This window comes from Ailuropoda melanoleuca, chromosome 16 (genome assembly GCF_002007445.2).
Source record: "Ailuropoda melanoleuca isolate Jingjing chromosome 16, ASM200744v2, whole genome shotgun sequence".
Classification (NCBI taxonomy): Eukaryota; Metazoa; Chordata; class Mammalia; order Carnivora; family Ursidae; genus Ailuropoda; species Ailuropoda melanoleuca.
In genome coordinates this window covers 26,238,150-26,245,631 of record NC_048233.1, presented here as the reverse complement: position 1 = coordinate 26,245,631, position 7,482 = coordinate 26,238,150, and positions in this window count along the sequence as shown.

Below are 7,482 nucleotides of genomic sequence, written 5' to 3'. Positions count from 1 at the left end.
GCAGAATCACAACCAAGGTGCGCAGAAGGGTCAAGGCCAACCAGGACCGTAGCTATGGCCTCCCAACAGCACTACCATTTCTTTTGGCACATTAATGATTGGAAGGCCTCTGGAGGAAAAGCAGAAGCACTGCAGATATCTCTTTCCCACACTGTAACCTCTGTTTTGCAGAGCAATCTGGGGGGTGAGACCCTCAGCAATTGCTTCCTCACAGCAGCGTTACCAAAGGATTTAATGCTTCTGCCTCTGCAGATGATAATTAATGTTCTAGCAGGGGCTAGATTTTACATGGGGGTTAATTTAGCTCTTCTGTGGGCATGGGGGTCCCTTTCCAAGTCCACTACATCCATGCTGCTTTGCACAATGCAAAACCTCCTTCCCACCCCTAACGCACACGCACGCATGCCCCCTAGCAAGGACGAGCCTGACTTTTTCTTGCGACAGACCTATTAGGTAAACAAAGATTAAGCTCCCGTTGTCAGCGAGAAAACTGGAACGTAGACAAGTTTTGAGGACTGCTGAGGATAAGAAGAGCACCACGAGGACTCCTACCCCACCTTCGATGTGCGCCTGCTTTGTTTTTGAGGACCGATGAGCGTGTGAGCCATTCTGGTACAGGTGCCCTGGGTCGGCGCTCTCGGCCGCTACTCAGCGCCAAGGCAAGACAGTGGATGCCAGACTCTTCTATATTTGTTTTGTCCCCAAAGAAGAGAGCTCAAGAAAAACTCCTTTTTGACAAGTGATTTAAAACAGATAACACACACTTTCCTTTCTGAACTGCAGGTTGGTGTGGTGTCCCCAGCCTCCGTGCTCAGCTCCGAGTGCTCTCGGGAGAGGCCAAGGGTTGACATTCAGTTCTGCGTGTCTAAGTATTAACGCACGNGCCAAGGGTTGACATTCAGTTCTGCGTGTCTAAGTATTAACGCACGTGGTGGGGAGCCTTTACAATTACTCACTCACGCTGAGGCCGTGGGCGGCCCGTCGAGTCGTCGAGTCGTTGTTTCTCTCCCCGATGCCCCATCAAACCGCCAGGAGCCAGCGTGGATATTGTTGTCCCGTGGGCAGGAAACCGGCCCCACTGGAACCCTCCCCGCAGAGTGAAAAATGTAAAGATGAGCAAATAAAATGGGAAGGCAAACGACCGTTTAGAAATGTTAATTGCACAAGGAGAGACCCGAATACCTAAAACTCGACCCCCTCCAACTCTGGGTTGATGGTTTGGGAGCAAGGGCATCCCCGAGTGGCCACGTGCTCCCCTCGCTCGTCTCTTCACTCTCCCTGTTCCCTCAAACCTCACAGACAGGAGGGAAAACCCGCGCAATTTCTGTGCGACCCGAAGGAGTGAATCCTGTCAAGTTAGGTCCATTTCCTAATACAGAGTTGTTATAATAAGTTTAAGAGGCCACCAGAGCCCTTTGAGTTAGGAACAAATCACAAATCATCATAACACTACACCTATTCCTGTTTTATGACAGCAATAAATCAGAAGCAGCCTCGCAGTGCGAAAACTAGCTGCGGCAGTCACAAGTGCCAGCTTCTCGGAGATGCCAGTGCCCAAACGCCTTTAGCCTTGCAGTGTGTGTTTTGGCTCCTGGAGGCTCAATTTTTCAATTAAGGATTAAAAAAAAAACAAAAAGCGTGTGTGTGTGTGTGTGTGTGTGTGTGTGTGTGTGAGAAAGGGAGAGAGAACAACTTCAGGTAAATTTGCCAGGCCAGACAATGAGGCTCTTGTTCTTTAAGAATTTTATTTATTTATGTCAGCTTTACTTTTGTGTTCCTATGACTTCTGAAGGGAGTATGGGGATATGGAGTCGGGCCAGAGAGTTTACACAAAATGTAATGTGACCTAGATTGTAAATGAAACGCAAGTCTCTTGCAGACGCTCCATGGTTTGGTACCATCAAGGGCTTTTTCAAAGCCTGCTCAGGTTTGCCCTATAAGTCCTGCTTCCCAGGTATGAGTTAGAACTCTGGTGGCTTTGTGAAATATTTCCTGCATGATTCTAGGCAGTTAGAATAACTTCAGGAGAGACGTGGTGCGTTCCCATCCCTTCGAGTTGCTCTTTCCTGGTAGCAATTGCTCTTTTTCAGATGCCACTACTGTTACCCACGAAGCTGAGCATCCTATTTCAGAGACCATTTTTGAGCTTTATACTTGCTTTGGAAATAATGTGTCAGCTACTACTAATCAATAAAAAAGCAACAGGGCTAAAGTTTGGGAACAATGAAATTGCTCTTAGAGTCAAGGGTAGGTCTAGGTGCCAACCTTTTCTTTGAATTCATGCTTACAAATGTTTGGAAAAAAAGACCTGAAAATCATGGAATACTACATCAATAACTATTGAATGGTGACTAATATCACATAATAAAAAAAAGAAGAAAATTATATTACAATTATATTACAATTAATTTAGGGAAAAAAGAAGAAAATTATATTACAATTAATTTAGGGACCACTGAAAAATTGTATTAAATATATAACCCAGGACGCCTGGGTCCTCAGTCAGTTAAGTGTCTGCCTCCGGCTCAGGTCATGATTCCAGGGTCCTGGGATCAAGCCCCACATGGGGCTCCTTGCTAAGGTGGGGAGCTGGCTTCTCCCTCTCCCTCTGCCCTTCCCACTGCTCATGTGTTCTCTCCCTCTCTCTCTGTTAAATAAATAAATAAATAAATAAATAAATAAATAAATAAAATCTTTAATATAAAATAAAATAAATAAATATGTAACTGAATATAGATCCTGTCAGATTAGCCTCACTCCGGTGTCTATAATCAAAATCAAAGACTCATCTTCAGTGGCTGCTTCCTCTAAATACCCATATCCATGGTAGCAGTCAGTTTCTTCCTTCACTGTGTCTTACCACCACCCCCTTTCTGTGTTTGGGAGTCCAGGCCCGTAGCCATTCAGGGCAGTATTTTCACAGCCACCTCACTGACTCCCTTTTGTCTTTCATAACCCATTAACCCTTTGGGCAGGGAGATGTTAGGCTAATCTTTCTAAGCTTCCATTTTTACTCTCTCACTTCTCTAATGATTGAAGAAGCTCCAGTGACTATCTATTGCTTGCCACGGAAGTTTCCCATCGCTTACGCGGCACGGCTGTGTGAGTCAAAAATTAACCATCCCGGGAGCACTCACAGAGGGAGACACAAGCACAGACACGCCTCAGAGAGGTTCCATCCTCCTGGGCTCAATGTGATGAAAGGCTGGTCTTTGATGTGTTTTTAGATACATTATATTTATTAGACTTCCCACTTGGTCCTGGAAAATTGATTCATTCTAATAACCACCCAAAGACAGTTATGAACCAGGGCACAGTTTATTCATCTGCCGCAGGCCAACCACTAGCCGGCCTGGGAACAGGACTGGTCAGATGTGAACCAGGCACTCCCTTCCTGGTGAGTTGCTCCCCTCAGAGACGAGACTGTTTATCAGCGGGTGTGTGGGGAGCGGAGATCGGAAAAAGGAAATTGATTGTTGCCTGAAGGAAATGTGCGTCACACTCATACAACCTAACATTGACCTACTCCACCCAAGGGATAGCTCAAGCTAAGAGGGAAATAGAACTATCCTTATCATCGAAATCAAAACACCAATCTTCCTGGAGAGTGATGGATAAAAAAGGATGGTTTTTTAAAATTGTTATTATTTATCTGTGTTAGTTTCCAATACAAAGAGAGAGAGAGAGAGAGAGAGGGAGAGAGAAGGAAAGAGAAAACACTTCTTGGTTTTTGGATTTTGTGTCGTGATGGTGTCTCTTTATGATGTGTTATTGCATATAGCCTTCCTTTCATTTTACGTTCTCTTCATAATGAAGTAAGAGTTCATAAATGAGCTATTCCTAAATTGCAATGCAGTATGAGAGAAAATTACACGAATTCCAGCCATTGCTGAACAATAGTTAGTTCATCGTGTCCATTTCATGGAGTCTGACTTTTCAACCTTGACTCTAAATATAGGTATTTATCTGACTTCTTTAAAACAAGATTTTATTTGTTTATTTAAGTGAGAAAGAACGAGTGAGAGAGAGCTGAGCAGGGAACCCAACGTGGGGCTCGATCCCATATCCCTGAGATCACGACCTGAGCCAAAGGCAGACACCCAAGCAACTGAGCCACCCAGGCACCCTGATATTTACCTGTCTTTCACTCATTTTCCCTATCATATCATAAAATAGCCCTCAAATTCACATCCCCATCATAAACCCTTCACTCTAATAAAATCCTACCAATATTCTGTCTACCTCCCCTACATTTGTTAATTCAACAATTTTTCATCCAGAGTTTGCTCTTCAGCAGACGCAAAGGCCTTGCTCCCCTACAATGAAGGTGTCAGACTATTATACAAATAACATGGAACAATTTGCTAAGAGCTGTAATAAGAAGTCATCACTATGTGTGGAAGAAATGCTGAGAAGAACATGATTCACTTTATCCTGGAGAGTCACCGTATGCTCACAGAAGAGGTGATACCTACACGTGACCTGCAAGTGTCTGGTAAGTAGAATAATGCCTTCCAACGAGAACTACACCTTAGTCCCTGGAACACGTGAATAGGTTATGCTATGTGGAAAAGAAGAATTGAGAGTGAAGATGAAATTAAGATTGATAATTCAACTGACCCTGAGATGGGGAGAAAATCTTGGATCACGAGTGGGCCCAATGTCATCACAAGGATCCTTAAGGGTGGGAGCAGAAAAAGAGTCCATGTCAGATCGACGAGATAGAAGACCCATATTGCTGGATTTAAAAATGGAGGGGGAAGAGGAGACGACTAGAGTAGGAAACCTCTAGAAGCTGGACACGGCAAAGAAACAGATTCTCTCGTCCAGAAAAGGATACTGCTCTGATTTTAGCCGACACCTTGATATTAGCTCAGAGAACCCATTTGGTACTTCTGGTCTCTAGAATGATAAGAAAATAAATTTATATTGTGTTAAGTGGTGGCACATACAGTCACTGTTTTATAGCAGTGATAGCAAACTGATAGAAAGAGTAAGCAGGATTTCTCCGGAGGAAGGGGCTAAGGAGGGGCTTGCAGTCAGGGAACATTACAATGGGTTGAGTACTTATTGTGGCGAGGCCCTAGGTCAAGTGCTTTTCACACATCTTGCCACATGAGAAGAGGGACGTCTGTATAGTAAATGAGGATTCAATAAACTATTGCTAAAGGCTTTTAGTGACCGAGACTGGAAAGTTTGCTTTGGAATCCATTGAGCAACACTACCAACAAGAAGGTCGTTCCAGATGAATTGAAGAGATCATGTTTGTCAAATTCTGGGAAATCAAGCACTGGGATACAGTGAACCTATCTGCAAAATCACTCCCTCTGCCTACAATTCCAACTGCCAATTCCTGACATTCACACTGAGACGTTCCAGGGACACCTCATGGTTACTAGCTTTTAGATTACACTCATGCCAAGCCGCCTGCAGAATCTAGTCGTTCTTCATAGTTCCTTGTTCATGTCACCATGTATTGCTCATCACCCAGGCTTAAAAGTTCCAAATCCTCTGTCTCACCACCTCCCTGCACTCAACCAGTATCATGTCAGAAAGCCTTCATCACCATGATTTTCTAATACCTTTCGCCTCTTTCATCTTCCTGATGTCACCCCTATCTGTGCCATTTTAACCTCAAACTATTATTTATATTCTTTTCCCAATGAGTCATAAATTGCCCTTCCCCTCATCATACCTCCTTTATAAAATTTCCTTGCTCTTTCCCTTTTCTGAACTCCTGCAACACGAATTGTTCTTCAAAACACTTAAAACTTCCTGAGAGAATGTCTCTACTCATGTTTCCCCATGCCCTTTCTTACTCACTCCTTAGCTCACCACTGCTGACCTCACTACTGCTGGCCATTCTATTGAAATGGTTCTCCCTGAAGTCACAAGTGACCTTCTATTTATCAAATTTCAGGATCTATTTTGAGCCACCCTCAACTTGACCTCTCTGTGACATTGACATCATTGACTACTCTTTTATTTCTGAAGCTCTTTTCTTCCTTGGATTCTGAACTAACCGATTTCCAGTCTCCCCTTTTATTGTTTTACTAGTTACTTTAAATCTCCTCTAACGAGTATTCAGCCTCTTCTGTCCCACTAACGCTGCTGCTTCCTACAGTCCTAACCTAAGTCCTCATCCCTTTTCACCATATACTATACATCTCTTCTCTAGGTAGTGGATAGAAGTGTTGTTTGGAAAATGAAAAAGAACACTGGGATCTCTTAATTCTAATCATTTAAATTCTGTCTTTCTAAATAGTTTGTATCTGCTTTATGCTCAGTCAGTCACATGCTGAACATAGAAGAGAATGTTAAAGTGATCAAGATATAGTTTCTATCTTCTGAAAACTGATAGCCAATTTAGAGAGAAGCAGCATACACACATAAACATTTTGAGAAGTGATCCGAGGTGGCATTCTTTCGTCCACCAATTAACAAGAACCAGTATACAGCACCAGCTGAATGTAGATACTAAATAAATGGCAATGAAGGAATGTCTCTTCTTTTATGGGTAAAGAGGACAAACACTAAGTCCCAGATAAATAACTTTTCCCTCTCTGTCCTTGAATTGAGCCACAAAGAGGTAGTTATATGAAAAGAATGCCATTTTTCCAAATTGTATCCTGCCTTGAATGCTGTCTCCTTTTGGCGGTTTTCACAGTTCCTTACTGCAATAGATGTAACTTACATTAGATCTATTTTTCTGGTTTGTTAAAATATCTTAAAACCTATCATCCTTATAGTTAAAAAAAAAAGAGGAAACCCATCTGAGGAATTATAGCAAGGAAAATATTTCCCAGGTAAATTAGAATGGGACCTTCAAGATTGTCCAAGCTCTTCTTAGTGAACTATTTATTTACTCATTTGCAGCTACAGATCAGACACCTGCATTTTCAGCTTTTTCTTTCTCTAGTAAAATTGCCTCAGGCATCTTACCAGATAATAAATTTTAAACATTGGTATTTATACTAGATGTAGACTGTACTGTCTCTGGTATATGGCCGCTCCTGGCAGACAAGATGCAGTAACGAAACATTTTGGGTTCTGGCCTGAATGAGAATCAGATCAACTCGGGCATATCATGATGAAAATTTCCCTTTCTGGTCCATTAGGCTGCAGTTTCAAATGGTCTGGAAAATTTGAAGTGACATTCTTTAAACCTGATTCTCCATCTGGAAATTTAGAGCCCACATTTCTTACTATTCGTACCAATAAGAAAGGTTTTGTTTTTACACAAAACAATAATTATTCTATTATATAAGTCTTGGGCAGAGGGAAAGGAAGCAAATCTTCTATACACTGTTGCCTACCTAAATCCTGGTATGAAAACAATCAAAAGCTATAATACACATCAGATATCATCCTAGTAATAGATGTAATGACGGAAGATTTGTGGATTAAACTGAAAGAGAAATTCTGAGCTGCAAATACTTTAAAAATAGTTTGCCCAATACACTAAACCAGAAAAAAATAGTT